Raw genomic sequence first — 19,913 nt, forward strand, 5'->3', positions numbered from 1 at the left:
TTGGCAAACAAAAAGTACCATAAGAACACTGGAGTGAAGGTTGTTGGAAATTGGCCTCTATACACCTCTGAAGATATTACATTACAAACCAGACGTTTGCAGCTAGAATAGTCATTTACCAAATTAAAAATGTGTAGTGTATTTCTGAATCATTTAATGTTAGCTTCATTGGAAAAAAACTGCTTTTCTTTAAAAAATAAGGACATTTCTAAGTGACCCTAAATTTTTGAAAGGCAGTGTATTCCCCCACATGTACATATCCATAAACTGCTTTTTACTTGCAAAATTTGAAAAATATGCTGAACAAACCCGTTGGTATTTCATTCTCCAAAATACCACTTTATAAGGACAATTCCCTTAATTGTAACATAGTAACGTAATTATTAAGGTTGAAGGAAGACTTTAAGTCCATCTAGTTCAACCCATAGCCTAATCTAACATGCCCTAACATGTTGGTCCAGAGGACGGCAAAGAAAAAAACATGTGGCAAACAGTAAGCTCCACATTGGGAAAAAAATTCCTTCCCAACTCCACTTACGGCAATCAGACTTGTTCCCTGGATCAACGCCCTATCAAGGAATCTAGTATATATAACCTGTAACATTCTACTTTTCAAGAAAGGCATCCAGTCCCCTCTAAAATTTTGCTGCAGTTTATGCCTAGTGATGTAGAAATATAATGTGTGCGCTTTAGGACTGTATGTCATTGAATGACACCCATGTGCATAGATCATTTTATATAGTGTTTATAAAGTGTGGCTTTTTAAAAATAAGCTACATATTAACATGGAAAATGCATTAAAAAAACTGACGGAATGGATTTATATCAGTTTCACACTCCCAATAGGAGAAGGGCAGCACCCCAGATAAATAGAGCATACAAGAAAAGTGAGTACTGTGCCCCAGGAGAGGGTAACACTAGAATGACAACCTTGATAGTAATAAAAAATACATTTTATTGAACAATATTAAAAATTAATGGTAGGCAAGTTATAATGGGTAGATGGTGAAGACACAAAGAGAATGTTATCATAGGTACTAATTGGAATACCTACCACACATACGTTTTTAGGATGTATGTACCAATGTTGCATGCAATAGCGCATTTACTGATGTTTCCCTTGCAGAACACATTTGTCTGAATGGCACCACCAGTACTTATTATGGTTTTGATGTCCAAGAAATCAATTTCACTGTTAGCAATTTTATACGTGAGTTTAATATTGCGGTTGTTCTGGTTCAATGTACAGATGGTTGCGGCCTCACTATGACCTCATGAAGGTTTGCCCATGCTTGGTCCCTTTTCAAGAATGGACGCTGCAAGGAGCACATGCACGTCGGATCCCCGCTTCTCCCACATTTCCAAAGAAATTCAAACTGTAGTGCAGGCAGCTGACGTCACATGAAACTTTATCTTTGACCCGCACTGTCTCCGGGAGGGCCGGTAATGATGTGACCGCTGCCATGTATCCATGCATGTGCTCACTGCATTTCAGTGGCAGTTTTATACTCCTGAGTAAGGGGTATAGCACACATTAACCCACTCAGCCCCCGAGTAAGCTGAAATGCGAAACGTGCGTCGAGAGGATGTACGTACATACGTACACCTGGTTATTATTCCCACATGGGTAAGCACATTGCACTTTAGCACGCTGTACAGTAAGCCTTCTAATCCTTTTACACAGCCTGTGTCTCTAACTTTACACTTGGACTAGTTTGTGAGTACATCATTCTGTACTTCAATGCCACTTATGGCTGGATTACACTAACTGTCCATTGCTGTGTAGTTATATTTCTCCTAAAATTAGGATATTTTTTCATAAACACTAGGCTTGTGTCTTCATACAAACTTACGTATTTGCTTTTTTGTCCTTTTTAAGTGTGCTAGATATACCTATTCGTACCTATGGCGACGTTGTCTTTGTGTCTTCACAATTTACCCATTATAGCTTACTACCATTCATTGTTTTATATTGTTAAATAAAGTGCATTTGTTTACTATCTTGGTTGTCATTCTAGTGTCACCCTCTCCTGGAGTACAGTGCTCCACTTAGCATGGAAAATGGTAGCAGATTGCTTGATGGTGGAGTAAGATTGAAAGTGTATACATATACTTAAAAGGTGGATGATGGGAAATACATAGTTGCGCCAATAGGGTGTTGTCTTTCAATAAAGTTATTTTGACAGTATTAGTTTCTTACACATTATTCAGCCACGAATGTGATTTCTATGGTAACTGTAAAAATGTGGCTTTGTGCCTTACTTCATTTGTGAAGTTTTGTATAATTGAATTACTGTTTAGTTCAGGATTGCACAGATTAACATAAAACACCAAACGTTTGTTATTCAAGTTATGGAAGAAATAGATAAAGGATACGAAAATCGTTGAGAAGCGAGAAAAGTGTACAGGTTTTTTTTTCTGCTTAAATGTGTTGAGATTTATTTTTCTTTTATTTATTTTCTAGCTGTAGACTTTTATGACTGTTTCACACATTTTCCTTTTACTGTGTATAAAAAAAAAAAGCCGAAATGCTTTATTTTTAAATAAATAGCATTAATGTCATTCTGATTTGCTTCTGTCATCTTTTCAGATTTCACAGAGATGCTCCTCACTATATGACAGCTTTTCGAAAGAAGAGTATTTGCTTAGTATACAAATATGAGGTCATGATGGGCAAAACCAGCTCTGCTGGCATCTTCCGGAATTTATTTTTTTAATATTTTCTACATATTTGCAAAAATCCTTTAGAAAAAGCTTACAAAATTATTACAATATAAAATGTTACTTCAAATGAATAGAAATTGCATACAAAAAGAGTTTTTTGTTTTTTTAAAGCAGATTTGTCACAAGATTTCAAATTCCAAATTGTATACATTATTAATTAGATCTCTTAGATCTCAGGAAGCTGTTGTATGAACTCTGACATTTTAAGACCGAACTACTGTAAAATCCTGATAATACAATTTTCTGAGTCCAGCTGTAGCATGGGAGAAACTACACCTTCCTAATCTGACTGACAGCCACAGCTTGTACGGAGCAATGTGAGATCTCAGCAACAGGATGGCAGCACCTCAGTTATAGTTAAATTCCCCATTGTAAAATCTTATAAAAACATGTACTTGCTCATCGGACATACGCCATTCCTGTGATGTCATACTTCCTATCTGATAGAATACTTAAAGACTTCAAGGATCAGCGGCCACTGATTCACAGCCACTGTACACATGACATTGCCATCAGGAAACTGCTATGACATTGGAGGAATGGCGCAAGCCTAGGAGATGAATATAAGTTTTGGGTTTGTTTTTTTTTTTTTTGCTTTCTAATTTTAGGATGGGCAGTTTGGCCATTAAGAAGCCATTGGTCATTAGTGGACAACACGTTTACATTTTAAAAAGTGACTGTATTGTTAGTTGGACATAGATTTTAAGGAAAGGCGAGAAAACATGTCGCTTCCTAGCCAATAACTTTAAGATGGATCCCCAGACTAGTGGAAACCCATGCATGCATGGGGAATCTGGCTACTAAGAGAAAGAAGGCTTTCCCCATGCCTTCATATCCTACTTCTCCTTAATACCCAGCCTTCTCATGCTCCGATATCCCTCCTTCCCGCAGCACCCATCTTTTTCAGGCTCTGATTTCCCTCTTTCCCGCTCTACAGTATCGGTGTACCTAGTTGACATGGTAACCAGTCAGGGACCAAAGCTCTCTTCTACATGAGAAAGGTTTCCCCTCATTCAGTAACTTTGAGCTGCAGTGCAATTCTAATCATATGACCTTAACTGTCCGTTCACAGCTGTTCCCAACGCTATCTCATAGTTTACCATTTACCACCTTTTATTATCTTCATTATCATGTATCCTTATCTTTTATGTCTATTTTTACTGTAACTTGTGGTTTTTCTTCACACTTTTTATAGTAATTTTGGATGGTCCAACTTTTAAATGATGTCAGGGGTCCTTGCTCTTAAACTTCCTGTTGTCCCAAAGCATATATTGCAACCATGTTCCTTCATGCCTGATGAAGACGCAGGTCCAGCCTTAAAATGAGTTGCCTGGACTTCTTACCTGCCTTTCTGTATTTTCTTTTTACTTTTTTAAGTAACTTGAACAATAAAATACCTACGTGGCCTACAAGCTGTTGGATACACTTTGCATTCCATCTGGACTTCCTCAACCAGTATCTCCTAAAACTCAGTATTTCCCTCCAGACTTTATCTTGACACAGATTTTCACATTAAGTTTAGCAGTCTCATCAGGTATAAGAGACCTGATTAACAATGTATGCAGTCTGAATTGTGAAATCTGACAAATCTGCCTTTTTTCCCGTTCAGAGTTAATATAGTATTACAACTAGAGATGAGTGAATTTGTTCGGTTTCGGTTCCGTATACGATCGGATTCGAATATTGTTTTGCAATATTTGTCGAACACAGCCTAACGTCATTACAGTTAATGGGAGTAGAAATTACCGAATATTTTCAGAACCGATCATAAGACTTACATTCAGCCCAAAAATCCGAACAAATTCGCTCATCTCTAATTACAACGTCCACTTAAATTAAGTACCCCATGCAAATTGTATGGTTTAGAAAAAAACTTTCTGGTCCTTAAAATTAAAAATTTGGTTGAAGGCAACCGCAATTGAACAACACGACCAATTACTTCATGTTAGTTAACCAAAAACAAAAATTCAGAAGCAGTGTGTGAAAAATGAAGTGCACGTCAATATCTTCTAGATCCACCTTTTAGCAGCAAGAACTTGAAGTAATTCTTTTCTGAATGACTTGTCTCACTTTTTTTCTGAATTTTGTCCCACACTTCATAACATCGCTGCTTTAGTTCATTGAGGATTTGGGTATTCATTTATGCATAGCACTTTAAAGTTTGTCCCACAACAACATTTCAGTTGTGTTGAGATCTGGACAACCTTCCTTCGTTTGTTTTTCACTTACCTTTTGGTAAATTTGTTTGGGTGCATGTGGAACATTGTCCTGTTGTATAACCCAGTTTGGCCAAGTATTAGCTTTTGGATAGATGTCTTCATATTTGACTCCAGTACTTTGATACCAGAGTTTGTGGTTGACTCAATGACTGCAAGGTGCTGAGGCTCTGTGGCTGCAAAGCAAACCAAAATCATCACACCCCACCACTACCACTTAGCTGCTTGACGGTTTTTGTTATATTTCAGCTGATCTACTGTCTTTTGGCCATAGTGCCCTGCACTACAAAATCAATGTTTCCGAAGTCTTGTGGCTTGTTCAGGTGCAACTTTGCAAACTTCAGTTGTGCTACTAAAAACTTCTCAAAATGATGGAAACACTGCTCAAATAACACAGAAACATCATGGGGATCGCCCCTGGAAGCATTCCTGACTCCTAGTTCACAGCTTTAATCAATTTTTTCCGAGATTCATGCCATTTTTCCTGGTGCCACAAAAAACACATTAAGGCCATGTGCATACGTTGCGGATTAGGCTTAGGAATTTTTGGTGCGGGTTCTGCATCTCTTGGCAGAAAACGCAGGTGCGGATTTGACGTGTTTTTTCTGCGTATTTACTGCGTTTTTTACCCCTGTGGATTTCTATAATGGAATGGGTACAAAAACGCTGCAGATCCGCAAAAAAAGAAGTGGCATGCTACTACTTTTAATCCACAGCGTTTCCGCACTGAATTTTCCGCACCATTAGCACAGCATTTTTTTCTCATTGATTTACATTGTACTGTAAATGACTTGCGGATCTAAAGTGTTTCTGCACCGCAAAAAACGCTGCGGATCCGCAGGAAATCTGCAACGTGTGCACATACCCTTAAACTAAACCAAAACGGGTTTTGCTGGGAAATATGTCAAGGCACATCCTTTTCAGGTTAATGACTTGCCTGTAAGGCCAAGTATTTAACCCCAGACCGAAAATTTCCTCCCCCACTTAGGCTTAGTTCAGACGCAGCGTTTTTGAAGCTTTTTTCAACTTTAACATTGCTTTCAACCACTACAAATGCATTCACTGGGAAATGCCATTGTAACATTTAACAACCCTAGCTGGCCATGTGGTGTGTGACACATAAGCAGACCCATCTTGTTTCATTTATGAAGGAGGGACTCTTAAAGTCACAGAGCCTATGTTTACTGGTGCATCAGGTGGCATTAATCTTCTTAAAGGGCCATTATTAAACTGTGGGTCTCCTAAGCTGTTGTAGCCTAGGCTGTGAGTGGATGGGCTGCCAAGAATTATGACGCACTACAATACCACTTTCATAAGATGTCCAGGGGGGACTCCTGAAAAAGTGTTGCATTGAATTCAAGGCCTGCCCTGCTAGCAATTCATATCACCCCATTACGCCTTGGAACCCACATACTGGATGGGCCCAGGAAAATCCACTCGTATTTTTTAATGGTATGATGGTTCCCTCTTTGCAGAATTCTTTACAGGAGAATTTGGCAATTTTATTTGCCATGTTTTTAACACGAAGGTTCAGATACGGCTTTAAAAAAAGGCTAATACTTGCAACACAACGCAATTTTATTGCAAACTACAAAATTCAAGGAATAGTATGATTGAATAGTGTGAGTGCGTACACTTTTGTATATGTTAACATACAAAGGTTAATAAGTACATATAAGGATTAAATAAATATAGTGATTACGTATATATGAAGATTAACTACATACAGTATACTTAGATCATCACCAAGAGGCTTTTATACATCATCCGTCTGGAATATCAGAATCAACACCAAGACCGAGAACCCCTGGGAGATTACCTACACTGCATGGGCGTCCCCAATTATGCAGGTATCAGCACACTGTACATGTACAGGTACCCCAGTTTTGGCATCTGTCTTAGTCATGTTTCTTTGGTTTTATACAGTGATTTACACTTAAACTCTAGTTTCAACCATCCCTTCAAGTGGCCAGCTTTCAAGGTTGGATGAAACTGAGATATCACGGAGTCATCAGACGAGGGGCCAAAAACCCCTAGAATATAAAAGCCACAAGGATTTAGATCAAACCACCACAGGCAGTTTCAGTAAACCTTAAATGTTTTACCTTTTTTAAAAATATACTATTGCCATCACAGCCCCCCTTGCCCAAACTTCACAGTACAAAGCACGTTCACCCTGGTGATCTAGTGGCAGTTAGAGACATTGCAAGAGACAGAGTTAAGAATTAGGCCCAATGTAGTGGAGTGTGTCTCTGAGACTTGTAATGCAGTGCATGATCTGCCAAACAATTCCCCAATGGGGGTACCTTTTTTTGAAAATAATAGTGCCATCGCAGGCCCCTTGCCCAAAATTCACCGGCCTATAACAGTACTGAGCACATTCACCCTGGTCATCTAGTGGCAGTTAAAGGACACATTGCAGGAGACCGAATGAAGAAGAAGGCCCAATGTAATGTCATGCCCAATTCCCCAATGTGGGGTCCTGTTTTTACTAAATAAAATAGTGCCTTCATAGCCCCCCGTGCCCAAAATTCACCTGCCTATAACAGTACAGAGCACGTTTACCCTTGTCATCTAGTGATTTTGGATGATGAGGATAAGGAGGAGGATAATAACACAGACCAAATCTGGACGTGTATACCCATGTGTGGTTGTGAAGAGGTGCATGAGAATACACCTCCCCAAAAGAGAGAATGTATTTGAGGTTATGTTTTGCTGTTTTCACTTGGTGGTGTACAGAAGTCTTTCCCAATCAAGCCCTTGTTCATTTTTATAAGAGTCAGCCTGTCAGCATTTTCAGTTGACAGGCGGATGCACTTATCTGTTATAATTCCACCAGCGGCACTAAAAACCCGCTCTGACAGAACGCTAGCAGCAGGGCAGGCCAGGACCTCCAAGGCTTAGAGAGCCAGTTCATGCCACGTGTCCAGCTTGGATACCCAATAATTAAAAGGCACAGAGGAATTACAGAGGACGTTTGTACGATCTGCAAGGTACTTCCTCACCATCTTTCCAAACATTGCACTTCTTGTGACAGCAACCCCTGCCTATGCGCCGTCACGATGGGAGGGTCTGAGAAAACTGTCCCAGAACTTTGCCATTGTTCCCCTGGCTGAGCTGGATTGCACTTCTGTCTCTCTCGCTTGGACTCCTTGGTTGAACAACAAACTCTGACGTCTGCTGCCAGCATTCTCACATGGGAATTTTCTAAGTAATTCCGCTACAAGGGCCCTCTGGTACTGCAACATTTTAGTACACCTCTCTGCCTCTGGTAGAAGAGATTGAAAGTTCTCCTTGTAGCGTGGGTCTAGAAGTATCACCAACCAGTAATGAGTGTCACTCAAAATTTTTATAATGCAAGGGTCACGTGAAACGCAGCGCAACATAAAGTCAGCTATGTATGCCAGACTGCTAACAGGCAAGACTTCCGTGTCCTCACCAACAGGATGACTGACCATGCTGTCCTCCTCATCCTCAGGCCATCCCCGCTGAACAGACGGTATGACAGCTGTGTTTGTAGTACTGTCTATAGCGCATGAAAGTAGCTCCTGTTCTTCCTCCTCCTCATTGACTACCAATTCACGATGAGAAAACATGAGGCTGGGCTGAGTGTAATCCCCCTGTATGGTTCCTTGCTCCATGTCCTCGTGCTCTGCCTGCTATGCATCCTCTAATTGTGAGCAGAGAGGTTTTCAGAATGCTGAGAAGATGGATGGTGACGCTAATTATGGCGTCATCGCCGCTCACCATCCAGGTGCAGTCCTCAAAGTTTTGGAGGATGGTACATATGTCGGACATCCATGTCCACTTCTGAGGAGTCTGAACTGAATATCGACGACCTTGTTGATGTTGGTAGTCAACAACTGCCCTCTTCCAGTGCGTGGGGACATCACACACCAGCCGGTGAGCTGGAAGCTGCAAACGCTGCTGAAGCACGGCAAGGGCGGTTGAAGCTGTAGCTGACTTTCTAAAATGGGCAGACAGATGGCGTACTTTCACTAGCAGATCGGCAGCTCCGGATAGCTTTTCAGAAAACGTTGAACCACGAGGATAAACACATGGGCCAAGCAATGTACGTGTGTGTGAGCTCACCTTGCCTCAGAGCCGCCACCAGGTTATGGCCATTGTCACACACGACCATGCCTGGCTGTAGGTTTAGCGGTGTCAACCAAACATCTGACTGCTCTTTCAGCGCTGTCCACAACTCTATTGCATTATGTGGTTTGCCACCTGTGCAGATTAGCTTTAGCACAGCCTGTTGCCACTCGGCTGAGGCAGTGCTGCAGTGCTTCCAGCTTCTGACTGATGTGTTGATTTCAGAGATGGAGGATGAAGAGGAGGTGCAGGAGCTGTAGACTGTGGGGGCAACCCTGATTGACGTAGGGCCAGCAATCCTCGGCGTGGGGAGGATGTGTTCCATCCCAATGTCCAACTGGGTCCCGGCTTCCACTATGTTAACCCAGTGTGCCGTCAGTGAGATGTACTGTCCCTGCCCACAAGCTCTTGTCCACGTGTCCGTGGTTAGGTGGACTTTCCCTGTAACAGCATTGTTGTGGGACACATGCTGGTGTATTGCCGATACGGCACACCGGGAGAAATAGTGGCGACTGGGGACCGAGTACCTTGGGACGGCTTCCGCCATCAGGTTGCGGAAAGCTTTTGTCTCAACAAGCCTAAAAGGCAGCATTTCTTGCAGAAGAGAAATATTAGAATTTAGGCCTGTGGGGCGTTGGCAGGGTATTTTCGTTTGCATTCCAAAGACTGGGTTATAGACAACTGAAGGCTGTGCTGGGACAAGGACATGGATGGGCTGGATGATGGTGCTGCTTGCTGTGGGCCAAAACACGTGCAGGGCTAGAGGCATCTTCACATGCACAGTGTACTGGGGATTGGCTTTTTGCAAAACAGTGGAAGAAGCAGTGGTGTGACCTGCAGGCAGTGGTCCTGGAGCCTGGGGTTCGGCCCACAAAGTCAGGTGCTTTGCTGCCATGTGCCTGATCATGCTGGTGGTGGTCAGGCTGGTTGTTTTGCTACCCCTGCTGATGTGTGCATGGCGGGTGCTGCAAATGGCCTGTTTGGGGTTATCTTAAAAAAAATAACCAGACTCTGGAAGATCTAACAGTTGGAATGGCAACTTCCCTCATGTCGGTGTTACGGGGAACAGATGCACGCCTTCTGTCTGTGGCCACCTCACTGCTTCTTCCTGCCTGTTGTGGGTGATATGCTTCCTTCCCCATGTGTGCTGCTGCCCTCGCTCTGCATGTCCTCCTGCCAGGTTGGGTCAGTCACTGTCATCCACCACCTCGTCTTCCACATCCGCACCCTGCTCCTCTTCCTGACTTTCTGGCAATTGTGTCTCATCATCGTCCACCTCTTCTGACACTTTCCCACCATCGCCTTCGCATGACCAGAGCTGGTCAAAGCTTTGGGAATCTGTACATGCGATCTCATCTGTCCCCACTTCATGTTGACCGGCCTAGAGTTCAGAATCTTGAAATGGAAAACTGAACAGCTCTTCAGAGTGTCCAAGTGTGGGATCAGTTGTCTCAGGGCACTCGACATGGTGAGAGGAAGGAGGATCAGGGTGAGGAATACCCGGGCCACACTCACGGCTACTCAGACTTGGCCGTGTGGAAGACGTGGTGGTGGTGGCTAAGTGACTGGAAGCATTATCCGCTATCCAGCCAACAACCGTTTCACACTGCTCTGGCTTCAATAGTGGTGTGCTGCGGTCACCTAGAAACTGGGACTGGAAGGTCGAGCGAGAATATGTGGGTCTGTGTTGTTGCCCACTTTCACCTTGGCCATGGCCTCGTCCTCTGCATGCACCATCATCATCATGTCCAATTCCCCGTCCCTTGCCCCTTGCCTTGCCCATTTTAAATGGACTATTGCACTATTTCAAATGCTCAACACATATATTTATTAGTAGCGAAATAATATCTGATCAGTATGCCTACAAATCTGCGATTTTTAAAAACCAAACACCAGGCAGGCCTCAGCCTGATATAACACTACTGTATTAATTTTTGGGGGGCTTTTTTGTGAAGTAAATTTATGCAAAATAGTGCTGTATAGAATTAGAGTATCAGCAAAAAAAGGGGTCCACCGACCTACAATGACCAAACTTGGAGCACGCAGATATATGAGGGCTGTCACGGAAATACCACACTGGCAAAAATGTGGCCTTTTTTTTTTTTTTTTTTAATGCAAAATAGTGCTGTATACAATTAGAGTATCAGACAGCAAAAAAGGGGTCCACCGGCCTACAATGCCCAAACTTGGAGCACGCAGATATGAGGCCTTTTTCGGTGAATTTAAAACACACACACAAAAAAAAAAAAAGTGTCACAAGGCTAGCACACACAACTATGCTACCTATGCCTGACAAACTATGATTTTTAAACAGGCCTCAGTGGGACAGAACAGACTGTATATTTTTGTTTTTTTGGGGTGAATTTTTTGAAAAAAAAAAATGCAACTAGGTATATAGTAAAGAAGCTGCAGCAGCAGACAGTTATGGAGCTTTTGGGAGGGATGCAGTGGGATCAATGGACACACATACAGTGCCTACAGGCCTTGCACTGATGTGGATATGCTATGCCCTGCCTACCTAGCGCTGCAATATCGGGACCCACAAATTAGCCCTAAAAAGGATTTTCGGTTTCTGAGGAGTTGTGGATGTAAGAGATGAAGACCTACACTAACTCTAAAAACCACGATTCTGACCCTATCTTGGCACCAGCTCTCCCTACTCTTGCTGAATCAGGAACAGAATGCGGCTAGCAGGGCGGCGCCAGGTCTCTTATACTCAGGATGATGCTGTGTGGCCAAACCAATCACTACCCGACCACAACAAAGATGTCTGCGGCGTTTCATGGCCTGGCAGACAATCCCTGCAGCGTGATTGGGTCTATAAAGTCTGCCAAAACGCTGGGTTGAGACACCAGTTACCGCCGAATAATCTCGGAAATGCTTGGTGCTCGCCAAGTACACAGAGCATAGTGATACTCAGGCGAGCACGTTCGCTCATCACTAGTAATAATGCTAACAATGATATTGTCTACATAAGAAACATTTAATGGTTAATTTATCTATCAATCACTGTCCTGTGCATAAATAAACTATTAGAAAAAGCAGACACTGTCGGCGAAACGTGCGTCATGGACTCTCTCTCATTGTCCTGATCTATAGCTTAGTGATAATCAGCCTAACCAAAAGAGGGTAAGCCTCAGAATAGTTTATTCTGACACTGACCTGCCCTACTATTTTCAGCATTAGGAGACACACACAGTGTTTCCACAACCACTTGGGATGCTGTTCTTAGACTGACAGTCTGCCTCCATGCCTGTGATGTATTACCGGACTTTACATCTGACACAGCAGCGCAATACTGAGATTGTTGCCGTGTCTATTCATTCACTGACAGGACGATCAGGGCATTGTATGATTGTTAATGTGGAACACAATTGAGACACACTCTAATACATATGAGCCCCACAATTGATTACTGTGCTTAACATTGGCTACATTAATTTATGAATAACATTTAAATATCACATCAGGCACTGATTGCCTATTTATCCCAGAACAAACATATGATTACCAGGTGTATATAATATTACTTCATATATAATACATTGGTTCTGATACACCATCATATATACCCGTATTTTTCAGACCATAAGACGCACTTTTTCCCCCAAAATGTTTTGGGGAAAATGGGGGTGCGTCTTATGGTTGCAATATACTTACAAATCCTGAGGGTGTGGGGGGGCTCTGTGGTGTGGTGGTGTTGGGCTGTGCTCCGGGGCAGTGGTAGCGACTCTTTGTGCTCCGTGGGGGGCTCCGCTGGGATTTCGTCAAAGCCCAAAGGCCCCCGCACATCTGTTGCTGCCATGTTGCGGCGGTGGCCTCCGGGAAGATGGCCGCCGGTCCGAGGGCGATGCATGCTCAGATTCAGATCTCATCACAAGATCTCGGGATGAGATCTCGTTGCCGATATTTGAATCTGAGCATGCGCCGCCCCTGGTCCGGAGGCCATGTTCCTGGAGGCCACCGCAACATGGCAGCAACGGATATGGGGGGGGCCTCCGGGCTTTGACGAAATGCCGGTAGAGCCCCTCATGGAGCACAGAGAGCCGCTGCCACTGCACCTAAGCAAAGACCCCCTGCCCCAGCACAGCAGCCACGCCTGTCCCAGCACAGAGCCACTGCACCAGCTTGGGATGGGATTTCCCGGAGGCCACCGCACCAGCCTGGACCACCGAATGACCCCTATGACCACTCCTCCACCTATGCCGATCCCTTCCCTGGTAAGCTGAGTTCGGACTGTAAGATGGACCCCCATTTGACACATTATTTTTTTTCCTTATTTTCCTTCTGAAAATTTGGGGTGCTTCTTATGGTTCCGGTGCGTCTTATAGTCCGAAAAATACGGTACTTGCCCAACAAATCCATTACAGAGGGCTAATTGTCCATGTGGAATTAATGGACATCTAATTAAGAGACATTGGCCAAAACCCTATTTAAACATGAATAAATTATAATCTCCTGTCACTACACATTGGGACCTAATTTGGACCACTTCTGTGTGATACTTACCTATGATACACATTAGTGGTTCAATATATATGTTCACTCTTTAAACAGATTAGTGCCACTGCAGTAATTCTGATTTTAATCACATTATTTTAAAGTTTACCAATAAAGGTTATATTTTCGTGTCCTCTTTTCTCCCTTCCCTTTGGGAACTAGAATTTGCAATCTACTCCTGAGAAGATTGTCAACTGTATTGAATGTTTTCCATTTGTGTATAATCTTTGTCATTTTAGAATAGTGGCCTCCAGATTTTTTGGAAATAGCCTCATAACCCTTTCAGTTGTATTGCCAAAACAATTTCTCTTCTAAGATCATTGCTCATGTCTTCATTCTTTTGCATTGTCTACACATGCCTGAATGCTCCAGACTAGCAAGCTGCCAACAGATCTGCTATTATGAACTTCTGCTGATGAACAGTTACTCAAGGGCATTTGATTAGAAGCACCTAGCCTCTTAATTTATATAGATGTACTGTACAAACTGCTTCTGCATTTTGGCCTAGTTTTTGATAAATGACTCAGTGTAATTTGCCATGTGTTGGTCCGAGTTTGTGTTTACCTAATTTTAGGTGAAGATCAGATTTTCAAATCCGAATAAGTGTTTTGAGACACCCATGGTTCAATTTTCTGTACTTCTACTTTATTTGGTTAGTTTAGGAATGGCTGGATATGGTGCATGGAAACTTTACATTTATCCTACTTAGAAATTTCAAAAATATTTTGCATTGTTTCCTTTACAGTTCAGAGCTTTAAAAAGCCTTAAACAAATTCTTCAATACTCTACTCCAGCTTCTAGATTTTTAAGCACTAAGTGCATTTTGTGTATAATGAGTACAATTTCCATTATTAGGCACAATATTCGATGTGAATATTTTTCTGCCCAATGATGACAGAAGTATTCTAGGAGTGATACCTTTATTGGCTAACCAGAAAATAATATGTTTGCAAGCTTTCAGAGCACAGTGGCTCCTTCTTCAGGCAAGATTACACATAGATTAATAAGACACAAGCACAACATTTAAATAATAGTACAGGAGGACATTTGTTAGGGGGTGGGACGTGTGATGAGTCCATAGATAGGCCAAGGTAATCAAATTAGGCATTTTCTTACAAATGGAGAGGCAGTGGGAATAATGTTCTTAAGGTACCGTCACACTAAGCGACGCTGCAGCGATACAGACAACGATGCCGATCGCTGCAGCGTCGCTGTTTGGTCGCTGGAGAGCTGTCACACAGACCGCTCTCCAGCGACCAACGATGCCGAGGTCCCTGGGTAACCAGGGTAAACATCGGGTTGCTAAGCGCAGGGCCGCGCTTAGTAACCCGATGTTTACCCTGGTTACCAGTGTAAAATGTAAAAAAACAAACACTACATACTCACCTTCGCGTCCCCCGGTGTCCGCTTCCTGCACTGACTGAGCGCCGGCCCTAACAGCAGAGCGGTGACGTCACCGCTGTGCTGGGCTTTCACTTTACGGCCGGAGCTCAGTGCAGGAAGCGGACGGCGGGGGACGCGAATGTGAGTATGTACTGTTTGTTTTTTTACATTTTACACTGGTAACCAGGGTAAACATCGGGTTACTAAGCGCGGCCCTGCGCTTAGTAACCCGATATTTACTCTGGTTACCATTGTAAAACATCGCTGGTATCATTGCTTTTGCTGTCAAACACAACGATACACGGCGATCTGACGACCAAATAAAGTTCTGAACTTTAATCAACGACCAGCGATATCACAGCAGGATCCTGATCGCTGCTGCGTGTCAAACACAACGATATCGCTAGCCAGGACGCTGCAACGTCACGGATCGCTAGCGATATCGTTTAGTGTGACGGTACCTTTAGTTATCTGGAGTCAGTCTGGTGGAGGTGTGAATTGTATCCATGTAGTGACTCATAAATCCAGGTGTTAAATTGAGTCCTAGTGTCAACGAATTAAACATATTCATTAGTTTGTATTCCCAAATTTTTCTTTCCCTGTGGTCCTTAAAATTACCTTTTTGTATGAAGACTTTTAAGTCTGTCATACTGTGTCAGAAGTGTCCTCTCATCACCATCAGTGACTGGCACATTCCCCTGTAACAATAAAAAATGCAAAACGTGTACCCACATATTACCAACAGATATAGTCCGTGTACCAAACACAAATCAGAACTATAAGGTCACGGGTTCCTTTTCTTGTACATCCTCCAACGTGGTGTACATGATACAATGTACGAGGTGCCCTGGAAGTATCTATATTGGGGAAACTATGCAAAGACTACAAACTAGGATGAATCTACACAGACACACAATCAGGAATGAAGTGGACACACCTGAGGGAAAACATTTCTCTGGACCTGGACACAGTATGACAGACTTAAAAGGTAATTTTAAGGACCACAGGGAAAGAAAAATTTGGGAATACAAACTAATGAATATGTTTAATTCGTTGACACTAGAGCTGGAGTTACACTAAACTACTTACCAACGATCACGACCAGCGATACAACCTGGCCGTGATCGTTGATAAGTCGTTGTGTGGTCGCTGGGGAGCTGTCACACAGACAGCTCTCTCCAGCGACCAACAATCAGGGGAACGACTTCGGCATCGTTGAAACTGTCTTCAACGATGCCAAAGTCCCCCTGCAGCACCCGGGTAAACATTTTGATGTCTGTCACCTCCCCCGCCGGCGTCCACAGAGTTAAAACTGCTTTCGGCAAGAGCCCTGCTAATGCACGCGCTGCTGCCGAGAGTTTCCCTGCACTGAATGTGTAAACGCCGGCAGTAACGTCACCGCTGTGCTCTGCTTTACGGCCGGCGCTGACAGTCAGTGCAGGGAAGCTCTCGGCCGGAGCACGTGCATTAGCAGCGCTCCTGCCAAAAGCAGTTTTAACCCGGGGGACGTGACAGACATCAGAATGTGAGTATGTACTGTTTTTGTTTTTTTTAACTTTTACAATGGTAACCAGGGTAATTATCGGGTTACTAAGCGCGGCCCTGCGCTTAGTAACCCGATATTTACACTGGTTACAAGTGAACACATCGCTGGATCGGCGTCACACACGCCGATCCAGCGATGACAGCGGGTGATCAGCGACCAAAAAAATGGTCCTGATCATTCCCCAACGACCAACAATCTCCCAGCAGGGGCCTGATCGTTGGTCGCTGTCACACATAACGAGATCGTTAGCGGGATCGTTGCTACGTCACCAAAAGCGTGACGTTGCAACGATATCGTTAACGATATCGTTATGTGTGACTTAGCCTTAGGACTCAATTTAACACCTGGATTTATGAGTCACTACATGGATACAATTCACACCTCCACCAGACTGACTCCAGATAACTAAGAACATTATTCCCACTGCCTCTCCATTTGTAAGAAAATGCCTAATTTGATTACCTTGGCTTATCTATGGACTCACACACTTCCCACCCCCTAACAAATGTCCTCCTGTACTATTCTTTAAATGTTGTGCTTGTTTCTTATTAATCCATTTGTAATCTTGCCTGAAGAAGGAGCCACTGTGCTCTGAAAGCTTGCAAACATATTATGTTCTGGTTAGCCAATAAAGGTATCACTCCTAGAATACTTCTGTCATCATTGGGCCGAAAAATATTCACATCGATTTTTCTGGCTAACACGGTACCACAATACAATTTGTTATTGTACATCATTAGGCACAATATTAAGAGGATTGTAGTGATCAGAAACAGTAATTTCCTGTAGTTTCACTTGTGGTCTTAGTAGTTTAAGTTTCTTGTATGTTCAATGTCTGACAGAAGTGGGCTCAGCTTTTGCCTTACTACTATACTGTTTTGTGCATTAGTATTGGTGACATTTATTTAGCATTGAAGTAATAATTCTGGGCTCTAAAAAGCTTTTGAGGTTTTGTTCTATTGTCGTTGTATAACATAAATGCTTGTGTGAAGTACTCTGGATAACCTAGTATACGATTGTTTCTAGAACATTCATTTTTATGTTATCGTTGTCTCAAAAAGTGTATTGTAGTCATAATGTAATGTGAAATTATGTTTTAAGTTAGTCCTAGATAGTGTTATCCTTTACTGTTTGCACGCAGAAAGAAATGATTTAACACTGTCTTGTAACAGAGCCCTCATATCAGCTGTTTAGGGTTGGGCAACATAGAGATGGATATTGTGATTCCAAAGTAAATTGCAATAATTTGATCCATTTTTAGGGTATGGGCACACGTTGCAGATTTCCTGCAGATCTGCAGCTTTTTTTTCCGCTCAGAAATGCTGCAGATCCGCGAGTGATTTACAGTATAATGTAAGTCAATGGCAAAAAAAAAAATGCTGTGCTGATGGTGCAGAAAAATCTGCACGGAAAAAGCAGCAGATTCAAAAAAGGACCATGTCACTTCTTTTGTGCAGATCTGCTGCGTTTCTGCACCCATTCCATAATAGAAATCTGCAGGGGTCAAAAAAGGAAGAAATCTGCAACGTGTGCACCTACCAAAAAAGGCGCTGATTCTGACCTGCGTTTTCTGCTAAGAAATGCAAAATCTGCACAGAAAATTCCACAGTCAAATCTGTAACGTGTGCACATAGCCTAAAGGAAAGATGTAGAGATGGGCTAACCTAGCCAGAAATGTTCAGCGTTTGTACCACACAGCCACTGTCCAGGGCAGGATGCCGAACATTGACGTTGTCTTTAAGTCCATCGCAGTGTTCGGAGCCCTGGGGTAAGTCCGTGGTGGCGTGGCATGGAGGAGAGAGCATTTTATTACATATTCGCAAAATGTTGCCAGTAGGATTATCCCTCCCTCCTAATCCATCTTTATGGACATGTACAGTACCGACCAAAAGTTTGGACACACCTTCTCATTTAAACATTTTTCTGTATTTTCATGACTATGAAAATTGTAAATTCACACTGAAGGCATCAAAACTATGAATTAACACATGTGGAATTATACACTTAACAAAAAAGTGTGAAACAACTGAAAATATGTCTTATATTCTAGATTCTTTTGCTTTGATGACCGCTTTGCACACTCTTGGCATTCTCAAAGGTGGCTACTTTGAAGAACCTAGAATATTAAGACATATTTTCAGTTGTTTCACCCATTTTTTTTGTTAAGTATATAATTCCACATGTGTTAATTCATAGTTTTGATGCCTTCAGTGTGAATGTACAATTTTCATAGTCATGAAAATACAGAAAAATGTTTAAATGAGAATGTGTGTCCAAACTTTTGGTCTGTACTGTACATCTTAGAAAGTTGAATAAAATTGTACCATGGTATCTTCGATCCAATGTCTTATTCCAGAAATACACTTTTTTTTCTTAGATCGTAATAGTTCATTTACATGTTAAGAAAAAAAGTGTATTTCTGGAATAAGACATTGGATCGCAGATACCATGGTACAATTTTATTCAACTTTCTAAGATATACAGTACAGACCAAAAGTTTGGACACACAGAAAAATGTTTAAATGAGAAGGTATTTTCATGACTATGAAAATTGTACATTCACACTGAAGGCATCAAAACTATGAATTAACACATGTGGAATTATATACTTAACAAAAAAATGGGTGAACCATCTGAAAATATGTCTTAAAGGGAACCTATCACCCCGTTTTTTAAAAATTAGATAAAAATAGTGTGAAATAGGGGCAGAGCTGGGCTTTACATTAGTGCCTTTTTGGTGCCTTTACACCCCCGTTAGGCTGCCGAAATACCTTTGTGAAGTGGCCGTTTTCTGCTGTCACTCAAGTTGGTCAGGTCGGATGGGCGTGGTCACAGCGCTGTTTCTCCCCCAGATCAGGCTCATCATTACGTTGGTGGCGTAGTGGTGTGCGCATGTCCAAAGAGAAGATCCACTGCCCAGGAGATTCAAAACAGCGCGGTCTACGCTATTCGCCGTTTACCGGTGGGCGCGGCCATCTTTCCTGTGGCCGCGCGTGCGCAGATGGAGCGCTCTGCTGCCCGGGGCTTCAGAAAAATGGCCGCGGGATTCCGCGCGTGCGCAGATGGAGATCGCGGCGGCCATTTTCCTGAAGCCCCGGGCAGCAGAGCGCTCCATCTGCGCACGCGCGGCCACAGGAAAGATGGCCGCGCCCACCGGTAAACGGCGAATAGCGTAGACCACGCTGTTTTGAATCTCCTGGGCAGTGGATCTTCTCTTTGGACATGCGCACACCACTACGCCACCAACGTAATGATGAGCCTGATCTGGGGGAGAAACAGCGCTGTGACCACGCCCATCCGACCTGACCAACTTGAGTGACAGCAGAAAACGGCCACTTCACAAAGGTATTTCGGCAGCCTAACGGGGGTGTAAAGGCACCAAAAAGGCACTAATGTAAAGCCCAGCTCTGCCCCTATTTCACACTATTTTTATCTAATCTTTAAAAAAC

At 42.8% G+C, this 19,913-nt stretch overlaps 1 protein-coding gene across 3 annotated transcripts in view; it reads left to right on the top strand.

Annotated features, from left to right (window-relative positions):
- The window catches only part of PHF10 (PHD finger protein 10), a 210,379-nt gene that overhangs the window by 149,171 nt on the left and 41,295 nt on the right, over window positions 1-19,913 (top strand). The window lies entirely within an intron of this gene.

Source organism: Ranitomeya variabilis, chromosome 2, assembly GCF_051348905.1.
Source record: "Ranitomeya variabilis isolate aRanVar5 chromosome 2, aRanVar5.hap1, whole genome shotgun sequence".
In the NCBI taxonomy this organism is placed as follows: Eukaryota; Metazoa; Chordata; class Amphibia; order Anura; family Dendrobatidae; genus Ranitomeya; species Ranitomeya variabilis.